The sequence below is a fragment of the Chelonia mydas genome, chromosome 11 (genome assembly GCF_015237465.2).
Source record: "Chelonia mydas isolate rCheMyd1 chromosome 11, rCheMyd1.pri.v2, whole genome shotgun sequence".
In the NCBI taxonomy this organism is placed as follows: domain Eukaryota; kingdom Metazoa; phylum Chordata; order Testudines; family Cheloniidae; genus Chelonia; species Chelonia mydas.
In genome coordinates, this window is record NC_051251.2 from 52,260,242 (window position 1) to 52,283,373 (window position 23,132).

The 23,132-nt window shown below is 44.8% G+C and overlaps 1 protein-coding gene and 1 long non-coding RNA gene across 9 annotated transcripts in view; one reads left to right on the forward strand and one right to left on the reverse strand.

The window, feature by feature from the left end:
• STAT4 (signal transducer and activator of transcription 4) overlaps positions 1-5,907 on the reverse strand; it is a 63,982-nt gene extending 58,075 nt beyond the window's left edge. For 5 of the 8 annotated variants that reach the window (XR_006284732.1, XR_005227332.2, XM_043524873.1 and 2 more), the window contains exon 1: positions 5,674-5,815. The gene's annotated coding sequence lies outside the window, so the exon portion shown is untranslated. Of the gene's footprint in view, positions 1-5,617 lie in introns of all 8 variants that reach the window. The other 3 variants (XM_037912536.2, XM_043524874.1, XM_037912537.2) reach the window with 3 other exon arrangements.
• Positions 1,018-22,225, forward strand: LOC122462264. The gene is made up of 3 exons (XR_006284733.1): positions 1,018-1,124; positions 2,469-2,582; positions 21,644-22,225. It is a non-coding gene; the product is annotated as an uncharacterized LOC122462264 (long non-coding RNA).
• The last annotated feature ends 907 nt before the right edge of the window (positions 22,226-23,132 follow it).

The following is a 23,132-nucleotide window of genomic DNA, read 5'->3' on the forward strand; positions in this document are numbered from 1 at the left end:
ACAGACATTAGACCTGCATCGTCACTCCATACTCAGGCAAAACCGACATTAACTTCAGTAACTTGAGTGCGGGATTGCAACAATCTTTCAAGGTTGTAAATATTGGGCCAGATTCTCATGCTGCATCCAACTTCTCCTGGGCAGACTAGAGTGAGAGGGGTGGCCATCAGGAAGCTGGTTATACCTCCCTGATTCTCTGCCTTAATCCTGAGCACACATTAGAGTAGCTTAGAGGCTGCTCTAAAGAGCACCTGTTGGAATCATGTTCCAGCCAGTGCTCCTGCCTAACCCTCTCCATTCCTGACATACTTCCTATGCTGGGGGCTGCAAAGAGGGAGTGACAAAGAAGCCAGCTATATCAGCTCAGTATCCCTAGCATGGTCTCAGTGGTACAAAAGAGGTAGAGAGTGAGAGTAGAGAGTGAGCCGACGAAGTGAGCTGTAACTCACGAAAACTTATGCTCAAATAAATTTGTTAGTCTCTAAGGTGCCACAAGTACTCCTTTTCTTTTTACGAATACAGACTAACATGGCTGCTACTCTGAAACCTGAGAATTTAGACCATATTTATTTTTTTAATTTACATTTTTATGTTGTAAAAAGTTATTACCAATCAATGCTGCAGATATTTTGCATATTTCAGAGTAAAACAGAGAAGGGGAAAACACCCAAACAACAAAAATGTTGCTACAATGGCCTGTAACGCCTTTATTATTATTACTATTATTATTTGATGATATTACCTAAAAGTCCCAATCTCTGCTTGAGACCTGTAACAGGGTGGATTTCTCTTTTTAGGGCCAAGAGGCCTGGGGCAGTCAACCCTGTGCTGTAATTAGCCCCATCTTAGCTAGACGGGGTAGGGCTAATTGTGGTCAGGTGACAGTATGAGACACTTGAGCCTCACAAAAGGGCTGAGAAAACTCAGTTTGGAAGATGAATCACAGGGAGCAGGTCGGGTTCCTGTAGGTCCTTAAATAGGGGGTGGAAGAGGGAATGAGACTGAAAGGGGATTCTAGGAAAGGAGCCAGAGTGACTTAAAGGTAACCCACAAGGGATAGGGAGCTGAGTCTGGAGGGTGGGCTGAAGATGAGCCCAAGCAGTGTGAAAGACCCTTTTGTTTGTGTGAGTTGCTGTTTTGGGCTTTCTGTACCATTGGACAGGCACAGGGTCAAAGAGGAGAGGAGCAGGGAGGTTCTAGAGGTGACAATCCCTCCAATACCCCATCCTGGATGTTGGGGATGGTACTGTGGTGAGTGGAACTGCTTACAGGGCCCCATTGTGCTAGGTGCTGCACAAAAATTACAGCTTGTTGAAGTGTTTTGAGAGAAAAAGGACTATGGAACTGTCAGTCTTTTGAGACAAATGTAGATTAACAGTTTTTCAATGTGAAAATTCAAAATGAAGCATTTTATTTTGAGTTGTTTCATATCAAACATGGTCTTAAGCCATAAATTCAGTGTCTTCGTTATTACAACAATCTGTAACCCTCTAACCCCCTTTTTTGCCCTATGACTACAGGGTGTTAATGGGCCACTTCACCTAGAATGGCCCCTTAGTTTAGCATTAGTAGTTAGCACATTGCATCTCTTTGACCTTGTATTTAGCTGTTACACTCTAGATATGTCTACATTGCAATTAAACACCTGTGGTGCACCTGTGCCAGCTGACTTTAGTTCAGAGGCTTGGGTTAAGGGGCTGTTTAATTGCAGTTTAGACTTCAGCCTGAGCCCAAACATTAAAACTAAACAGCCCCTTAGCTCAAGCACTGAGAGCCCAACTCCACTGGCATGGCCCAGGCATGGGTGTCTAAACTGCACTGAGTATCTTTCCCAGACCTGAGGAAGAGCTCTGGGTAGCTCAAAAGACCCCCCCTCTCTCTCACCAACAGAAGTTGGTCCAATAAAAGCTATTACCCCACCCACCTTGTCTAGCTAACTTTAAAACAAAGCATTTTGTTTTGATTGAAAATATAACAATTTTGTAGAACTTTATTTTTGGGTGACTTGTTGATATTTCAATTTGTGGTCCCATTTTGTTGTGATGCGTTATACATAAAGCTGGTCATAAAGCAGAATTTCCATTCTGTAGAAAATCCTGATGTTTTAAAAACAAACAAAAACCAACCCTAGTTCTGAATCTGAAAAATCAATTTTCCATAGAATCCAAATTCCAAAATGTTAATTCTCAAGACTGAACAGTTTGCTTTGATGTTTAGATAAGGTAACATCATTTAGGGTATTTAATATAATTGTGACACTAAAATATTAATGTTAATGTCTACATTCATCAAAACTACAAAGTCAGAAGTGTTCTACCTCATTGAAATGAAATGGTTCCATGTCCTCCAAATGAATTAAAAATAACTTTATAGATGCTTAAAATTTTTAATTAAAGGGAAAATAAAAATATTTTTTTGAATAAGAATCTCAAACCAAACACTAAAACATTATGAACTTCCATTTTTAGTTTTCATTGAACCAAAGGAAAACACTGAAGAAGCTGAAGTACTTTATGGGCATAATTGAGTCCTGTGGCCTTAATCAGGCAAAATTAAGGGAGGTCAATGACAGTCTTTCCGTAGTAAGTACTACATAACTTAATCTTGTGATATGTGTTACTGATTGCTGTACATTAAGTCAATAAGAGTACCTAAGTTTAAAAACTGATTAACAGCCAAATCTTGAGGTCTTTATATAATTACTGATTTATCCCCCCTCCAGATATTGTTATGAATATATGACAATTGTCTCCAAAAAGAAGCTTGTGAATATTTATGCATTGATAATGATATGCAGATCTTATTCAGCATTCATTTCTCCAGGATTACATTATTACAATTTATAAAAACTCCCCGCAACATCACTTTCAAGCCGCCTCCTTCTTACATTTCTTCTATTTAGTGGAAGAGAAAATGTTACTAACTATTTACTTTTGTTTTCTGGGAATTGGGTATGAAAGCATTTCATTCCCTTTCTGCAGCTGTATTGATAACTTTACACAGTTTGCATAACTGATCAATGATGCATATGAAGAGGGAAATGCATGTGTTTCTTCCATACTGCTGACTGTGTCTCTTGCATATGTAAAGACTGGTGATTTCTCTCTCTCTCACAAACACACACACTCTCTCTCTCTTTCTCTCCATCCATCTTGTGCAACTTCTGTGGCCTGAGCTATAGAGGAGCTCAGACTAGAGCAGGAGTGGCCAACCTGAGCCTGAAAAGGAGCCAGAATTTACCAACGTACACTGCCAAAGAGCCACAGTAATAAGTCAGCAGCCCCCCGCATCAGTTCCCCAACACACACCCTCTCCCCCCAGAGCCTCCTGCCCACAGGCAGCTCTGCTGATCAGCACCTCTCTCTCCCTCCCTCCCTGCACCTCCCGATCAGCTGTTTCTTGGCATGCAGGAGGCTCTGGAGGGGGAGGAGCGAGGGCATAGCAAGCTCAGGGGAGGGGGCGGGAAGGGGTGGAGTGAGGACAGGGCCTGTGGCAGAGCCAGGGGTTGAGCAGTGAGCATCCCCCCCCGCCCCCGGCACATTGGAAAGTTAGCGACTGTAGCTCCAGCCCTGGAGTTGGTGCCTATACAAGGAGCCGCATATTAACTTCTGAAGAGCCACATGTGGCTCCAGAGCCACACATTGGCCACCCCTGGACTAGATGATCACAATGGTTCCTTCTGGCCTTAGACACACTTCAGTAGGAGTTTTGAGTGCAAAACTTTAATAGAATTAAATGGCTTTTGAGAATCCTGGAGTTTTGGATGTGCTAGGAACACCTAATAAGGCCCTAAGTAAGGACTACAGGATTTTGTCTGTAGTGTAAACTTTAAGGTTTCTTTTATGCTCACAGTCACTTGCTTGCATGACCCTTTGTACGATTGGGGCCTGTTTTGTAAATGGGAGACTTTTTTTTTTTTTTTAAAGCATATCCAGATCAAACACAAACAATACACATTGTGGCAGGCTTTCCATTTCGCTTTTAGTCACAGGGCATGAACATGGCAAATCTATTTACTTTTCTCTTGTGGTGAAACAAACTGTAAGACAACTTGAAGCACAGACTTTATTCAAATTCATACCAAAAAGTACTTTCCTTTTTCAGGAAAAATTAAAGTTAAAAAAACTGAAAACATGTTTAGTTTAGATTCTTGCTCTAAAGCATCTAGTGCAGTACACAGAGCTGATATTGCAATGTAATGCAACAGACTATTTCTTAATGTTGCAATGTAACTTTAATATTTCATTTATGGTGTCAAAATAGTGTGTGTGTGGAATACAGTTTGGATGATCTGTTTCTATAACTTATAAATACATTCTAGGACAGTTAAATTCAATGATATGTTAGGAAAGCATCAGGGCTTCAAAATGTGTATCTTCTAAAACTATCAAATTCACACACGGAAGGTAAATGCAGGGGGGCTGGAACAATTTGTATAGTGGGGGTGCTGAGAGCCATTGAACCAAACTGTAAACACTGTATATGATGGATATGACTTCAAGCCAGGGGGGTGCAGTAGCACCCCTAGTTCCAGGACCTATGTCTAAATGTATCTGTTTAATTCTCAAAGCTCTGTGCTGTTAAGAGGGCCATTATTGTGCATAAGTGGGAATCTTATAAAACAGCGCCATAGCATCTACTTCTATCCGGTTTCTTTCAGGAGTTAGATTAATTTGTTTTCAAAACACAAATGCCCTGTACCCTTCTGGTAAAAGAAGATGATCTCTTAAGGCTGTCTTCGCACTATGCTCTAGCAGTGTTTCCGTGCAAATTTTGGGTTTCAGAATAGCTTCCAGAAAATGACTTCCTGAAAATGACTTCTTTCTGAACTTCTAACCGCAGAGCTTACCTGGGGAAGGCTACCCCCCCACCTCCCGCCGAGGCCCATCTTTAATGGGGCACAATGGCAAGGAACCGCCTTCAAAGCTGCTCTGCAGAGCCCTGAGGACTCAGGGCTATGCGTACAGGGGGGGGCGAAGGGGGCCAACGAGCTAGTCTCTGTCCCCTGTTTCCTCGGCTGGCCTCGCTCCTCCGTTCCGTCAGCAATTCTCTGCAGGTGCCCACGCAAGAAACTTGCCCTTCCACGCCCGCGGCTGTGGGGCTCGCTGCCCCTTCCCCTCCAGTTCGGCCCTGGAGCTGCCGGCCGCGGGGGCAGAGCTAGCAGCCGGGGCCGTGCTGCACGCAGCCCTTCGCGCAGCAGCCCCAGGGGCACGTGCGTCAAGATGGGTGGCCTCACTCGCCCCCACCCCAGAGAGCGCTGCGAGCGGGCGCCGAGCCGAGGGGAGCCCTGCCCGAGGCAGCCGCTGGCTTTGCCTGGAGGCCCCCAGGCTCCCCTGAAGGCCGAGCTCCCCCTGGGGCCCGGCTGTCCCCGCTTTTGCTGGGAGACCCCACTCCCCCCACTCGGCGCCAGCTGCTGCGACCCCTGCAGCGGCAGCTCGACGGGTGCCAAGAGCCGCTGCTCCTGCGCCCGCCCCGCTCTCCGTGCGGGGCCCCACCTGGGCCAGGCCGGCAGCTCGCGCGGGGCCAGGGCTCCCCGGGGAAGCCAGAGCGGAGCCCCAGCAGAGCCTGGAGCCCGGCTGCCCTCGCGCGCCCCCCCGGCTGCCCTCGCGCCCCTCACCCAGTGCCCGCCGCTCTCCTCCCGCTGGCGGGCAGCAGCCCGCTCCTCCCACTTGCCTGTCCGAGGGGCGCCCCCAGGCAGGCTCCGCGGGTGGCGAGGCGCGCAGGCTGAGCTCCGCCGGGCGGCTGGCTGACGGCCCCCGCCTGCCGCGCGCTTTATTCTGCGCGCTGCCTCCCGGCTTTCCTGTGCGTCAGCGGGGAGTCCCGGTCCCCGTCCCCGTCCTGCCCCGGAGACCCCACCCCGCCACTAGGGACGCCGCAGTCCGGCCCCGGCGTGTCCCCCGAGGAGACGAGACCCTGCGCGGTGGCGAACCGAGCATGGGCTGGGGGCTGGAATTGCACTGGGCGAACCATCCCCAAGGGGCGGGTGGGGGGCTGGCCAGGCTCGTGGCCAGGGCGTGACATGAGGGTTTCACTGCTGCTGTTCCCACGTTGCACCCCAAGAGGTGGATTTTGGAGTCCTGCTTTCCTACCTATCTACCTACTGCAGCTGTTGGCCCCAGCAAGGGGTGATTTGGCCAAGCATCGCCTTGCCCCCAATGTTCCCACTGATGAAGCTTTGAGCATGATGTTGGCAACGGAACATTATTCTCCGAGCTATATTTTTTTTATTACAGGATTATTTTCTCTTTACATTTTTTTTTTCAACCTTATGTGTTGCAGGGTTCAAAATGGACCGGTTTTCCCTTTTTTGCCAGCATCTCTGTGACATTTTAAAATACCTATATCAAAATCATGTTAGATTGTCATTAACAACTTTGTATGCCAAAAATGCTTGCTAACAATCCTGAATCCAATTTCTATATATATTTTCCAAAAGTGGAAAATTAAGCTGTTGACAGTTATTTGTGACAAGTTTGGTTTGGAGCGAGTGGGCCAGTTTTCATCGGAGAAACAAAAAATGATGACAGGCTTTCTTATAGCCCTGTCACTGCTGAGTAGAGCCCTCCAAAACCTGTAATATGCTTATCTTCTTACTAGTGTATAGAGTGACCGTATGTCCTGCTAAGATTCTCTTGCTTTTCAGTGAGTCGGTATAGTTTTTGCCAGCCCAGAGGTTGGGCAGCCAATGTCTTAAGTTTTCACAATGTTTTGTCCAACTTTCATAAAGTAAATACGTGGTTAATACGAGTTTAAAAGGCCAGGAACACTTGTGAAGAATTTGTGCAGCAGATAGTGCTGGAGCTGGGAAAATGTCAATTTTTGATGTATGGAACTTTAGAGGCAGTGATTGTCATTGTGTTTTCTGATATTGCCCTAGATGTGCTACTAACACATTTTGTTTGGAAAGAAGGCACAATTTAAGGAGTGGACAGTTTTAAGGTCAGACGTATGAACAGTCAGAATTTAGGGGGGTGGGTGCAATACAGAAGTATCTCAAATAATTTTTGTTTTCTGAATAAGCTCTGGATGGAAAAGAGTGGCTCTTCAGTGAGCAGTCCCACTGCTAGCACAATGCTCTGATATCTAAAAGTTATATGTTGAGAAGAATTTTGGTCTGATTCTCCAACATCGCATGTGGCAAGGTTTGTTTACACCTGTCCAACATGGATATAAAATGCTACCAAATCAGAATAACATTTTATATCAATTTTGCACTTGTGTGGAAATGACTAGAGTTAGACAAAGATCAAGGCAGTGAGGAATCAGGATCCTAGGCCTGAGGCAGTGCAAAGCAGCTGGAATGCTGCTCAGTCAAGGTTCCTTCCCCACTCTGAACTCTAGGGTACAGATGTGGGGACCTGCATGAAAGACCCCCTAAGCTTATTCTTACCAGCTTAGGTTAAAAACTTCCTCAAGGTACAGACTTTGCCTTGTTCTTGAACCTTATGCTGCCACCACCAAGCATGTTAAACAGAGAACAGGGAAAGAGCCCACTTGGAGACGTCTTCCCCCCCCCAAAATATCCCCCCAAGCCCTACACCTCCTTTCCTGGGGAAGGCTTGATAAAAATCCTCACCAATTTGCATAGGTGAACACAGACCCAAACTCCTTGGATCTTAAGAACAATGAAAAAGCAATCAGGATCTTAAAAGAAGAATTTTAATTAAAGAAAAAGTAAAAGAATCACCTCTGTAAAATCAGGATGGTAAATACCTTACAGGGTAATCAGATTCAAAACATAGAGAATCCCTCTAGGGAAAACCTTAAGTTACAAAAAGACACAAAGACAGGAATATACATTCCATTCAGCACAGCTTATGTACCAGCCATTTAAACACAAGGAAATCAAATGCATTTCTAACTAGATTACTTACTAACAAGTTCTAATACTCCATTCCTGTTCTGTTCCCAGCAAAAGCATCACACAGACAGACAGACCCTTTGTTCCCCTCCCCGCCCCCCCCCCGCTTGGAAAGTATCTTGTCTCCTCATTGGTCATTTTGGTCAGGTGCCAGCGAGGTTATTGTAGCTTCTTAACCCTTTACAGGTGAAAGGGTTTTGCCTTTGGCCAGGAGGGATTTTATAGTTCTGTATATAGAAAGGTGGTTACCCTTCCCTTTATATTTATGACATGCCCTAATGGGGATTTTAAGGATTTTTTTGATTTATGATATATTCCTCTATTTTATTATTCTCTGCATTATAGTAACACTTAGGACATCTCTATACTACAGCTAGAAGTGTGCCTCCTGGACCGAGTGGACAGACACATGATAGCTCCATTTGAGCTAGTGAGCTAAAAATCGCAGTATGGAGGACTTGTCACTGGCAGCAGCTCAGGCTAAGCACCTGAGTACAGCCCCAGAGAGTCAGGCAGGCTTGTATGCAGGTGGCTAGCCCATGCTGCCATCCATGCCATGGGAAGTCAACACTATTTTGAGTGTGCTAGCTCTGCTCATGTTAGTGTGTCTGTCTACCTGCGCTCCCAGCTGCAGTATAGACATACCCCTGAAGGCCCCAACCAAGATGGGGACTCCATTGTCCTAGGCACTTATTCCAAGCATGGAGTATGAGATACTCCAGTGGTTCCCAAACTTGTTCCGCCGTTTGTGCAGGGAAAGCCCCTGGTGGGCCAGGGCGGTTTGTTTACCTGCCGCGTCCGCAGGTTCGGCCGATCATGGCTCTGAGTGGCCGCGGTTCGCTGCTCCAGGCCAATGGGAGCTGCTGGAAGCGGCGTGGACCGAGGGACTTACTGGCCGCCACTTCCAGCAGCTCCCATTGGCCTGGAGCAGTGAATGGTGGCCACTGGGAGTTGCGATCGGCCAAACCTGCGGACGTGACAGGTAAACAAACCAGCCCGGCCCACCAGGAGCTTTCCATGCACAAGCAGCGGAACAAGTTTGGGAACCACTGAGATAGTCCTATGTGATAGCTACCCTGTTGGCTGACACAGAGATTGAAATGGGACCATCCAGAGCTAAAAGCCTGAGCTGCTACAGAGCTAAGGACTCTGCAGCCGGAGGTAGGGAGGGAGGTAGGTAGATGCCCCGATATTTGAGGGTTTATCTTATATAGAAGCCTATTACCCCCCCCACCCTGTCCCGATTTTTCACACTTGTTGTTTGGTCACGCTAGCCAGAGGCTATAACAATTCATGCCTTCAGCACTGGGAAACACTGGGAAAAGCACTGGATCAGCACTGGGAAACATTTATAACACTCGCTCACCTGTGATTTACAATTGCACTGAATAGCAATCTTTGTACTGAAACTGACAAAGAGGAATCCTTGGGCTTCACAAACTTACTGTAGCTAGCATAGTGTGTTCCATTCTTCCCATGAAGGGACATTCTGGTGGCAATCCATTCACAAATGAAAGTAGCCAGACATTGGAGCTGTAGTCATAGCAAAGGTGGGTATGGCTGCTGAAATGCAATGATATTTTCCAGAGAGTGGAGGGAGAATGTCATTGTTAGGAGAGGTTTCAGAGTAACAGCTGTGTTAGTCTGTATTCGCAAAAAGAAAAGGAGTACTTGTGGCACCTTAGAGACTAACCAATTTATTTGAGCATAAGCTTTCGTGGGCTACAGCTCACTTCATCGGATGCATACTGTGGAAAGTGTAGAAGATCTTTTTATATACACACAAAGCATGAAAAAATACCTCCTCCCACCCCACTCTCCTGCTGGTAGTAGCTTATCTAAAGTGATCACTCTCCTTACAATGTGTATGATCATCAAGTTGGGCCATTTCCAGCACAAATCCAGGTTTTCTCACCCCCCCCCCCACCCCACACCTACAAGATCTCTATCAAGCATTCTTACAACTACAATACCCACTTGCGGAAGTGAAGAAACAGATTGATAGAGCCAGAAGAGTTCCCAGAAGTCTCCTACTACAGGACAGGCCTAACAAAGAAAATAACAGAACGCCACTAGCCGTCACCTTCAGCCCCAAACTAAAACCCCTCCAACGCATTATTAAGGATCTACAACCTATCCTGAAGGATGACCCAACACTCTCACAAATCTTGGGAGACAGGCCAGTCCTTGCCTACAGACAGCCCCCCAACCTGAAGCAAATACTCACCAGCAACCACATACCACACAACAGAACCACTAACCCAGGAACCTGTCCTTGCAACAAAGCCCGTTGCCAACTGTGCCCACATATCTATTCAGGGGACACCATCACAGGGCCTAATAACATCAGTCACACTATCAGAGGCTCGTTCACCTGCACATCCACCAATGTGATATATGCCATCATATGCCAGCAATGCCCCTCTGCCATGTACATTGGTCAAACTGGACAGTCTCTACGTAAAAGAATAAATGGACACAAATCAGATGTCAAGAATTATAACATTCATAAACCAGTCGGAGAACACTTCAATCTCTCTGGTCACGCGATTACAGACATGAAAGTTGTGATATTACAACAAAAAAACTTCAAATCCAGACTCCAGCGAGAAACTGTTGAATTGGAATTCATTTGCAAATTTGATACAATTAACTTAGGCTTGAATAGAGACTGGGAGTGGCTAAGTCATTATGCAAGGTAACCTATTTCCCCTTGTTTTTTCCTACCCCCCCCCCCCCCAGACGTTCTTGTTAAACCCTGGATTTGTGCTGGAAATGGCCCACCTTGATTATTATACACATTGTAAGGAGAGTGGTCACTTTAGATAAGCTATTACCAGCAGGAGAGTGGGGTGGGAGGAGGTATTTTTTCATGCTTTGTGTGTATATAAAAAGATCTTCTACACTTTCCACAGTATGCATCCGATGAAGTGAGTTGTAGCTCACGAAAGCTTATGCTCAAATAAATTGGTTAGTCTCTAAGGTGCCACAAGTACTCCTTTTCTTATTGTTAGGAGAGGCGCAATGAGAGCTGAGAAATTCTGAAGTATGAAGATTGCATACGATAACATTTAGGAAACTGTAATGCTACAACAGGTGTCAAGTGTGGGTACAGCTGAACCAGTGCTAAATATCAAGTGTTAACTAGGACAAACTGTGGTCATCACCATTTCGGTAACCATGGTTAAACCTGTTCGATGTCAGCATTGCAAATTTTTACGATTGTGGGCAAAGGTTTAATTTTCTCTTAAACGTGTTTGTGAGCCCAGATCATTAACACAAACACTGCAAAATTCCAATGTATAGAATTGTGCACTTCAGTGTGGATTTTTGTGATTACTTGGTAATATTTTTTCAAGTGCTGCTAAACTTATGTACCTCAGGATTTTCTCCATATTCTATTACTTCTCTGAAGACCGGGTGCAGCCCATTGCAAAGCCACATTTGCTTAGCATGCCACAAACAAATATTATGCATAAAAGGGACCAAGAGCCTGCATCTGTGTTTACTGAAGTCCAGAGGAGTGTTTGGTTCCAAATCCCACTTGACTTATTCATGCAAATAGTCTTTATCATCTTTTGCTATTGGTAATGGCCTCAATCAGACATTCAGCTATTGCCATCTCCAACACCCTGACAACACCAAAAAAGATAAGGGTTAACATCATCCAGAAGCTCCCTGGTATGTCCTTGGGATATGATGCACGCATGCTTTGAACAAGCCATGGTCTTGCCAATGGCCGAGTATCGTGCCCCAGTTTGGTGCAACAGCTCCCACACCAATCTTGTTGACACACAAACCCTGAGCACAGCATTAATTTTAAGCAGTTCTCTCAAAGCAAAGGCAATATTGTGGCTTTCAGTTTTGGCAGGTGTTGCGCCAGCCAACATCAGGTGAGATGCTGCTGTGGTTCAGGAGTACAAGATCCTGGCTTCATCAGACCTGTCGATACACCAAGACCTCAGTTCACTGCCATTCTCCTGACTCAAACCCAGGAAACCTTTCTGGATATGCTTGTCAACACTACAGGCCAATGGAAAGGATGTCAGCGCTCTCTGGCTTGAATCATGGACAGCTCAGACAAAGACCTGATAGAATCCCAGGACTTCTTTTGTTGGCTATTCAATCTTTCCCATAGGCAGTGGACTGCACTCAACCTTGTTCAGCCAACACATGGAAGGTGTGGGTATCTCCTCCATAAATAAGAATCACCAAATTGTGACGCTAGTAAGGTACAAGCCATGCAACATCTCACAGACAACTGCCCCATTCATGCTTACTGTGGTGGCATAAGGGGTATACACCAAGCTACCACAGAAGCATTAGAATGGCTTTCAAATCTCTAGATTCAATTATAATCTCAGCCCATTGCTTTTCAAATGCCATGTGAAAGAAGAATGCAGATAGTCAAATTGTAACTCACTGGGGCTGATTCTTTGCTCCAGCTGAGCTATTATTGGCTTAGAAAAGGAACGTGAGGGGAAAAAACCAAATAATAATATCTCCATTTCCCCTGTTCTTGGAATGGTCAGGGGCCAGTTTGGCAACCAACACTTAGAACAGCCTTGGGCTTGCTCCCATTCCCAAGAGGGCTTTCAGCAGTTGGGAATAGCCAGAGTGCTGCAGCTCTCCAGCCAGACTCCTACATACCTGCATCCCTTTATGGCTGGTCTGGGGGAATTCCTTGGGGGCTGTATCTGAAGACTTAATGGTCACTTTGCAGTGCCAGAGCATTATAGCTGTAACACAATGGAGAATCTGCCCCATTGACTTCAACGGGCATAGGTTCAAGCCTTTTTCTCTATGCAAAGTGAATATAAACTGGTATGTCTAAGTGGGAAATTCTGATCTGGTGATATTTTTACAGCCATTTTGGATAGGTGTTAGTGACTACACAAGGTGCAAAGCAGTGGAGAATCGGGTCCACAGAGGTTGTGTTTTCTTTTTGAAAACACTCCCAGCTTCAGGTTGTTATGAGGATAAACTGCCAGCAGAGGGCACTTAATACCATGCTTCTGACAAGGTGCATGAGATTAAAAAATGTTAATTCCAACAGATTTCTTGCTATTGCATCAATGCATAACATTTAGGGAGATCTGTCAATAAGTATTAGCCATATATTAAAGTTTATATGCCCATATACAGTTTTTCTTAAACAAATTATATAGAGACAGGTTCAAGCCAAAACTCCAGATCTGGAAATATTGGGGAAATTTGAAGCCAGATCTGAAGTTTCTGGTTTGGATCCATCTCTTAGGTTATGTAAATAATATTCCAGTGGAAAACATGTTAAGTACCTTCTTAAAAGAAGGCTGAACAAATAATATGGTAACCAAAAACAAATCCAGTTTATTTCCAGTCTGAAAATGCACACCTTTGATTAGATCTGCTATCAATGTATGTATTACTTTACAAACTGCAGGCAAAAATTTTTAGTCTCAGGTGTGTGTGACACCCATTGGCATCAATAGGAATTCTACACAAACACACACATTAGAATATCCAAGGTGGCCTCTACCACTAAGATCTGAGAGCATGATTTTCCCCTGTGAGATTCAGCAAGAAGCATTGCACATAATTCCCTTAGCCTATAAATATCAGGCAAGGAAGAATAATTCTCCTGTTATTCATCAAATGCTCAATAACCACCCTAAGGACTGCAGGAGCAAAGTTCAATTTCTAAATGTGCTAGATTATTGGCTCTTGCATCAGGGTTCAGATTTGTGTATGACATTATGTCTGACTGATAATAGTAATAAGCAGTGTTTCTTCCTTGTAATAAAGGCTAAAGTGAGAGAAGTTTCATTTGTCATGCTGTTTGCTTGAGGGAACTCTGTAGATACCAACCGGACACACACACACAGTTTGTTGGTTGGTTTGTTTTTTAAGTCTTGTCCATTTTAATCACAGATGGGAATACTTGCTTGTCCTGGACAAGAGGTTCTTTATAGTAAGTGGGATTCATAGGTCTATTAGGGTATGTCTACACTATGAAATTAGGTCGATTTTATAGAAGTTGATTTTTTGGAAGCGGTTTTATACAGTTGATTACGTGCGTCCCCACTAAGTGCATTAAGTTGGCGGAGTGCGTCCACAGTACTGTGGCTAGCGTAGACTTTCAGAGCAGTGCACTGTGGGTAGCTATCCCACAGTTCCCGCAGTCTCCATTGCCCATTGAAATTCTGGGTTGAGCTCCCAATGCCTGATGGGGCAAAAACATTGTCGCAGGTGGTTTTGGGTACATGTTGTCAGTCACCCCTCCCTCTCTCCCTCCCTCCATGAAAGCAACGGCAGACAATCATTTTGTGGCTTTTTTCCTGGGTTAACCACACAGACGCCATAGCACTGCAAGCGGGAGCCCACTCAGCTCACTGTCACCACTGCTGTTGTGGGCAAGTCTATTGTGAGGGCTGCTGTGATCCAAGTAGCCAATGCAATCATTGACATTCTGTTATCAAGGGTAGTGACTCTGGGAAATGTGCAGGCCTTTTTAGATTTTAGGTGCATCATATTCCTGTCCTTTGTCACTGGTGAAGAAGTCTTTCAGGCGCACATTCCACATGAAACAGCTCCAGGGCTCCTGCTCTTTTGCCTTGGCCACACAGCAGCAGCTCCTGGGTGCCTTCGCATCAATGGTGAACGGCTCCACTGCTTCCGCTGCAACTCTGCAGCAGATGGTGCAGTCGGACTGTTAGCCGTCCTTATCAATGGCGTTTTGCTCGCTCCACCGCTTCCGCTGCAACTCTGCTATCCTGATCTCCTGCGAGCTGGAGGCTTCTGCCTCAGGTTGCTCTCCCAGCCGGCAGCACCGTGCAGTTTCACCTACCCCAGCCTACCCCTTGCTCCCATGGCTCATGAAGCCTGGACAGTAGTAAGGAGCAGTTCAACTATAGGCTGAGCAAGTGCAGAATGGTGGTAGAATGTGCCTTTGGACGTTTAAAAGCTCGCTGGCGTTGTTGGTCAGACCCCAGTGCAACCAACATTCCCATTGTTATTGCTGCTTGCTGTGTGCTCCATAATATCTGTGAGAGTAAGGCGGGGACGTTTATGGCAGGGTGGGAGGTTGAGGCAAATTGCCTGGCGTCCGATTTTGAGCAGCCAGACACTGATTAGAAGAGCACAGCAAAGCACACTGCGTATCACAAGAGACTTTGAAAACTAATTTCATGACTGGCCAGGCTACGGTGTGACAGTTGTGCGTGTTTCTCCTTGATGCAAACCCGCCCCCTTTGTTGATTTTAATTCCCTGTAAGCCAACCACCCTCCCCCCTTCAAAATCAAGTAACTATTGTTTTAATGCATTTATATGCATTCTTTATTAATTTAAAAAAATTGACATAACGGACAAGGAAACTGCCAGTGGTTTTGGGTACGTGTCGTCAGTGACCATTCCCTCGCTCCCTCCCTCCGTGAAAGCAACGGCAGACAATCATTTCTTGCCCTTTTTCCTGGATTGCCCGCACATACGCCATACCACTGCAAGCGGGAGCCCGCTCCGCTCACCGCTGCAGTTGTGAGCATTGTAAACATCTCACATTTGCCCTTGGAGATTTGGGCATATATATTGGCATTACGTCTTTTGGAACGGAGTTCTGATAGCACGGATTCGTTTCCCCATACAATGATCAGATCCAGTTCCCCCCGCTTTCGGGGACTGCATGGTCACCTGTGCTGATGATCTCGCCATGCTGGCCAAACAGGAAATGAAATTCAAAAGCTCCTGGGGCTTTTCCTGTGTACCTGACTAGTGAATCTGAGTTGAAAGTGCTGTCCAGAGTGGTCACAATGGAGCACCCTGGGATAGCTCCCGGAGGCCAATACCATTGAATTGCATCCACACTACCCCAAATTCGACCCAGTGATGTCGATTTTAGCGCTAATCCCCTTGTTGGGGAGGAGTACCAAAATCGATTTTAAGAGCCCTTTAAGTTGACAAAAATAGCTTCGTCATGTGGACGGGTGCAGGGTTAAATCGACCTAACACTGCTAAATTCAACCTAAACTCGTAGTGTAGACCAGGGCTTAGATAAGCAAATCTTCTACCTAATTAATACATAATGGACAATGAGTTCTGTATTGCAATTATTCCCTCCCATACAGCATCCAGTGATTACAGCCCATGACTTGAAGCAGAGGCAGATTTACAATGAAACACACAGTGCCCTGGCACCGGGCCCCCCAACTACAGGGTGGGCCTGGCAGCCCAGCACCCCCTGCGGGGGGTGGGGGTGTAGCCGCTGTGGGGGCAGAAGCTGTGAGGGAGGGCAGGGAGGGAGCCGTTTAAGAGCTGGGCTCCTGCTGGCTCCCGGGACTCTTACTGGTGGGGAGTCGGGCGCGTTCCTCTGGTGGGGCACCCGCCCGCGCCTGTCCTGCTGCCCCGCTCCTCTGGCCAGTGCAGGTGCAGTCCCTGGCATGTCCTGCGGCAGGCGGCCCCTGGAAAAAAGCCAGGGAAAGGGAGCGGCAGGCCAGGGGGTCTCAGCTCTCATGGGCTGCTGCTGCCACAGCTCCCTTTGGCAGTGAACCAGAGCAGCGGCGGGGCAGGGACGCATCCACCAACCAGCCAGATAAGGTAACCCAGCGGCCGCGACTGGGACTCCCCCTATACACACTTCCTCCCCCCCTCACCCCGCCCTGAGCCACTCAGGGCAGTGGGCTGGGGTGGCCCCCCCACACCTGGCCCACCCCCCAGCCCTGACTCCTGCATCCTAACTCTCTCCCATACCCCAACCCTGAGCCCCCTCCCATATCCTCACTCCTGGCCAGACCCCGCACCCTAACGTTTTTTTTACTTTTAATAATAAAGCGCTCTTATCCAAAGCACTTTACAATAGCTAGCTAATGGTACAAACAATATTTGGAAAGATCATTAAGTGGTCTGCCTTGACCCTGAGCAATTTTCAAGTGGTCTGTGGGGAAAAAAAAAAGTTAGACTACAAAAACAATCAAGGTATGTTGCAGTTCAAATACAAGACAGGACAAGCTTTAAGCAAGCAAGCAGGCTGGTCTGCCGACGGGCTGGTCTGCCTGTCAGCTTTTCCACCCTCTCCTTTATTTCTCTCTCTCTCCCCGCGCATTACATACTACAACAGATAAAAGGAATACACTGGCTTTGTATAATATTCTTATTTACCAATTTCTATCTACCGCATTCCTTGCTCTCGGGCCTTGAGCCCAGTCCTGGGAGGATTCCCACGGTTCATGTCATCAGGGTGAGATTCCAAGGTTCATGCCCTTGAGAGGAGCCGTGTGTGCACTGCTCCTACACAATACTCCGGGTGTGCCCTGAATGTTGCCAAGTGCATGAACCCCGTATGAATGCTACAAAGGTACCTCACTTTATTTTCATTTACTTCCTATTACTTATAATATAGGAGGAGGATGAAGGGGAAAAAAGAATGAAAAACTGGGATGAGGGAGATTGTTCTTTTTCTTGGCTGGGTCCTGTGGGGAGCCCCCCAAAATGAAGCTGAGCACAGGGCCCCACTAACTCTAAATCTGCCACTGATTTGAAGTCAGGATTATTATTACCATTTATTATTTGTGTTGTGGTAGTGACTAAATGCCCCAGGCCTGCTGTGCTAGACACTGTACAAACATAACAAAGAGAGTTCTTTCCTCAAATTGCTTACAATCCAAGGATGAGATGAGATGGATACAACCAACAGAGGAGGAAAACAAAATGTACCAATGAGATGATAAGCAATGGTCAGGGCCGTCCAATATGCAAAGTACGCAGGTGCGTAGGGAACCATGAAATTTGGGACACCAAATTTCCTGGTGCCCTGCGCAGCTGTGTGCTGCTCCAGCCCCACCCCTTCCCGCCCCTGAGGACTGCAGCAGGGCTGGGCCTGCACTCGCCGGCAGCTGGAAGTGCAGCTACCCAGCCCCAGCCATGCTGCTTGTGAGTGCTGGGGGGTGGTTCCCCCTTGACCTCCAAGCTAGCTCCCCCACCCCCCCCAAGGCCTGGAGCCCCACACATACTCACCCCCTGGGGGGCTGCCTAGGGCCCCAGAATAGCTAGGGACTGCCCTGGCAACAGTCATAGCACACAAGCTGCCTGCCCATTTAGGATTTCTGGATTCTCTTCAGGGCCCTGACGCTGTCTAACTTCAACTTTGGGCAACTCTTTTAGCATCTCTGTGCCTCAGTTTTCCATCTGTAAAATGAGACTATTCGTCCTTATCTTGTAAGGTTGTTGTGCTTCTTTATTAATGGTTGTAAAGATCTTGCAGTTATTGTATAAAAGATGCTAGGTAGGAGTATAAGTATTATTATTGCTAACCCAGGCATGTAATTAGCACTATGCCACTGACCACTGTACTATTTTTTCCAAGTAAATGATCTGATCACAACCATAACAAACTATATAGATCAACTCACCAAACACCAGTTAAGGAACTTTATCTAACCTCTCATGTGTTCTTTTACTAATCTCTGTTTAGGATGACATCTCCCTAGTGGTAACAGTGGACAGCAAATTACATGAGTTTCCAGTGCTACATCGCACCAAAAACCAGCCGACGTTTCTTTTGGAGTTGGTGTGAAGAGGCATCATATTACAGATTAGGGAGCCACTGGTCAGACCACACCTACTACAGTTGATAGTATGTACAGTTCTGGGCACCTTAATACCAGAAATACTATTAATTGTTTAGGAAGCTCTACTTTACCAGTGGAAAGGAGAGTTTCCCAACTTTATGTATCATCATAGTCACAAGGGGCCAATCACTGTAGTACCTAGCATCTCCTTCTACCTCTGGTGGCTTCCAAGACATCAAACCTTAAAACCCAAGCACCCTCAAAATCCAAAACCCAGTTTTATAGCTTGGGCCCATCTTTATGTATTACAAACCACTCAGATTGATTATATCTACCTTAAGTATTTCTGATGTGCCTTTCATTTTCTAAGCACCAGAGGCAAAACTGAGTTGCATAAAAATAGACTCTTCTGTTCTCTATCATTCGCTTCATCTGCTGTTCCTTATTTTTATTTTTTCTCCTACTTTGTCCTCTTCCTTCTGACCTGCACACAGAGTATGACAATAGTAATTTCTCATTGTGAAGCAGTGCTCTGTAGGAAACAAGACTGCCCTGGCAGGGATATGCAGAAGATGAGATAATGACCTTTCCCATATCTAGTTTATGAGATTAAACTAATCTCTAATCTCTATAATTTTAGGCCACACCTGTTTTCAGAATGCCATACTGCCCACAGTTCATCTGGGTCCCTAACACATGCTTAGTTTTAAGGGTGTGAGTAGTCCAGTTAAAGTCAACGGGATGACTAAGTGCTTCAAGTTAGGCACATGTTTATACACATTGCTGAATTGGGGCCATCATAATGGCAGGAGGACACGTCACAACATTTTACAATACTAATTTGTATATGTGACGGGTGCTCTGGAAGAATTAAGCCTTCACTTATCATTCTCAACACACCCTAGGTGTGCTAATAAGTAGGAATCACTGTCTCTTATTGCTTAATTAGATACCTTTCACATATTGAGGTAGTGATGACACATGATGTAGAATTGTATAATTAAATTATTTCACTTTGTCAACCAGCCTCCATGACCTGTAAAAAAATAATGTTGAAACGTATTTGCTTTCAGTTTAGTAATTCATGGTGTTAGACATAGATGCCAGATCTGTGTATGATTAGGCATCAAACACTTTTATGACAAAAAGGGTGTGGTGTAAATCTATTAGTTTGCATTGAAACAACAGTCACTTGTAGAAGAGTCCTATGCTTTATTTGATTGGGTGTGATGTAGGATTTTTGCAATTGCATAACTGTTTTCTTTAAAAAACTGTTGTAATGCTGAAAATACTGTAGGTATGGCGTTAGTGGCAGGGTAATGTAGTCAGAAATAATGACTGCAACGTCATCATATTGGTTATACAGAAGTAGTAACATTCCATTCACAAACACATGCTTAAACTTGCCATAGTATCACTTAACTTGAATTTGGCAGTAATTATAATCATCTTTTAATTTAACATAAAAGAGCTCAATCCTGATTTTTAGGATCCCTGAGCTCCTACAATTGGTATAAAACTTTCTTGTGGGTGTTCCTCCATTGCAGCGTTTCCCAAACTGTGTTCCGCACGATGTGACTCGGTCTTCCGTGAAAGAATCGTAATTAAAAAAAAAAAAAAGGGTCTTGCACTTGATTTTTGTACTACTTTATATGCGCTTTCCAGTTAGAAATTGTTAGTTCAAGTTATTTTAAATTTGTATTTTTGCTTTGTTTTATAAAATAAAATATATTTGAGCATAAATAATGCAAACAACTACAAAATAATATTATAAGTGTTCTGTAAATATATACCAGGTGTTCCGTGGCCAAAAAAGTTTGGGAAAGTCTGCTCTTTTGGGCTCTTTTGACATGGAGCTGAATAGTCAGTCAGGGTTAAGCCCAGATGCTTAACCTTGTTACTTCAAGACATGCTGAATTCTATCACCCCACTTTATCTTCTTTGTCAGCACAAATTGCTCCTGCCCAATAGGATGATAATTTAAAAAAAAAAAAAAGAAAAGAAAAGAAAAAGGAAAACCCAATCCCTGCACTCTTGCTATCTTGCTGTATGGCACAGGAATGGGCACGGATCTTCTTACAGGAAGATGATTTTGCAAAAAAAACCCTCATCAGCTGTACAGCTTTGAAAAAGGAGACTACTCTTGTTTCTCAAATCCAATCAAGTGTGTTCATTTTACTGTGGTGACTCTAATGGTATCAGAATAACGGCAACAAGAAACAACAACAAAACAATCAAGTTTGCATAGTGAGAACTCTCCTTGTTTACAAGGGAAATAAGTCAATAACCCACAGATCGTGTTAGTTCTACAGCCAACTCCAGCTGGAGGCTGTTAGGAACTCTGCCATCCCAACTTTAACAGACCAAAGGCACAGTAACCCCACATTGTTAGCAGAGGTCTTAAAGTTCCATATATTGTACTCCTCACCTGACATTTTGAAATGATACATTTAGGCCCTATGCTGTGGCTGCTTTTTGCTGCATCACCCGATGCAAAGGATGATCATCCTAATATATGGAGATCCTCTGGTAGTGCAGAGCCAACACAACAGCTCCTATCCCACTTCATATCTCTGCTGCAGGAGTAGGGGCCATGGCTGGGGGTTAAGGAGAGAAGGCCGAGGGGATACAGTACATATCTCTGTACTATTTGTTTTAGTCTATCTCCAGTCTCCCACACTTTGTTCCGGGATCTTTAAATTATCTTGTCCTAGAGGAGTGCTGCTGTCTTGTTGGGTTGTAGATTGAGATGTAGCTGGGGCTTTGTAAATTAGGACCAAGGCTTTGAACAGCAATGGATACAGACTGGGGTCTAATAATAGGAATGGACCTCTGAAGGAGAGAGTATTTACCTCTTTACTACAGTAAAATGGGCATGTCTCATGTACACTATTGATCTTTTAAATGGAGACTTTTTGAAAACAGGGAAGCTCAAGCATGAGGATCACTTTTACATTCAAAAATTTTTCAGCCAGAAATATATATGGCTGAAGAAGAGTAGCGAACCTGCTCAACCTCTGGGTTTTGTTATTTAAGGAACGTCTGCTGCTTCTTTTTGAAATGGCTCTAAAAAAATCAACTAATGCTATAGTAGTAATATACTATACAATGTATACAACTGCCTCAGGCAAAAATCCTTGTCACTTTTAGTTTGGTCTACGCTAATAATTTTGAAAGTTAGTTTAAAAAGTGTAGAGATATATTTGAAAGAACTACAGCAGTTTCTGTTCAATTTTATCTTAGGAATTCCTATGCAGAGTGAATCACTACAAACAAGTACTATGTGAAATTCTTGGAAACATGCTGTGGAATGGTACAGCACATCTCAACAGGAAAAGGTGGTTTTAGTGCCTCATCAACTTGGTATTTTATGCTCTGGGCAAAGCCACAGAGCCCAGAAAAAAATCACCTGTAAGTAATATTTCTGCTTAGTCACTGAGTCTGACAACATCAGGATAGGCACATACCTCTGCTTCCATTTATGGATTTTTACAAATGCCTGGTCAAGGCAAAGAGTTTGGGTCAAAAATATTTGAGAGAGAGCTGAAATGTCAAAGAGCCAAACACCTTAAAGTTGATGTTGGATGATAATGAAAGTCAGAGGCTCATCAAGACTGGCCGCTGAAGAATGATGCTGTACTGTTGAGGAGATTTACAGATTTTCAGAGCCGAGCAGACTGAAAGGTCTTTGCTGAATCTGATGTTCATTAATTCTGCAATGTCTTTCCTGCCCCCACTCTGCTCCTCTTCTTCCCCCTTTTTTTTTTCTATATGCAAGTTAATATATTCTACCCAGACGGAAAAATAATAGTGTGATTGGGCTGTAAGGTGTGATAGCAATTTAAATAAAATTATGAATTCCTAAAACAGATTAATAGGTCTCACCCTATTGAATGATGCCGCCAAAGCTTGCAGACTAGTGTTTAGTGCTGCCATTAGTGAGTATCCTTCATGAATCTGTACTAAACAAATCTCCAGCATGCTGCTGAGGTGGACTGGTATCCTACTGTTAATTAAATTGGCTCATTAGACTGACCTCCCACTTGGTAAGGCAACTCCCATCCTTTCATGTGCTGTGTATTTATACCCTCTACTGTATTTTCCACTCCGTGCATCTGATGAAGTGGGTTCTAGCCCACAAAAGCTTATGCCCAAATACATTTTTTAGTCTCTAAGGTGCCACAAGGACTCCTCATTTTTGGGATGGTTGAGGCACTATTTTATTTTTTGGCTATGATTTAAAACTGAGGTTTTATTTAATCTAGACAGCTCTAACCTCATCTCTGACATTTATAATGTAACGGTCACCTTATTCCTAAGCACTGATACTTGGTATCTAAAGTTGTGACCACTTGTGGTGATAAGACAGCACTACTTTGTGTTTTAGTCCTAATGGCCTGGTAAGATTTCAACACAGGTGATTACATTCTTCCTACCCCATGTGAGTTCAGGCAGGCTGCCAAATCTCCAGCTCTAGGCAGGCCCAGGTCAAGGGGGCCCACCCCACCAGCAGCAAGATGTTTATAGTACATACTCCAGAGCCAGGTAATGTGCAACAAAAGGTGTTGTTGCATGCTAAATGAGAGTTCTGCTGAACACACTTAAACACACTGAAGAATCATAATTTCTCCTCTGTCTGGAGTAGGTCACAAGGTTCCCTCTTCTTCCCCTTTGACAGGAAGCCTTCACCCTAAATCCCTATGGTGGGGTGTTCACCCCACACTAGCCCCTT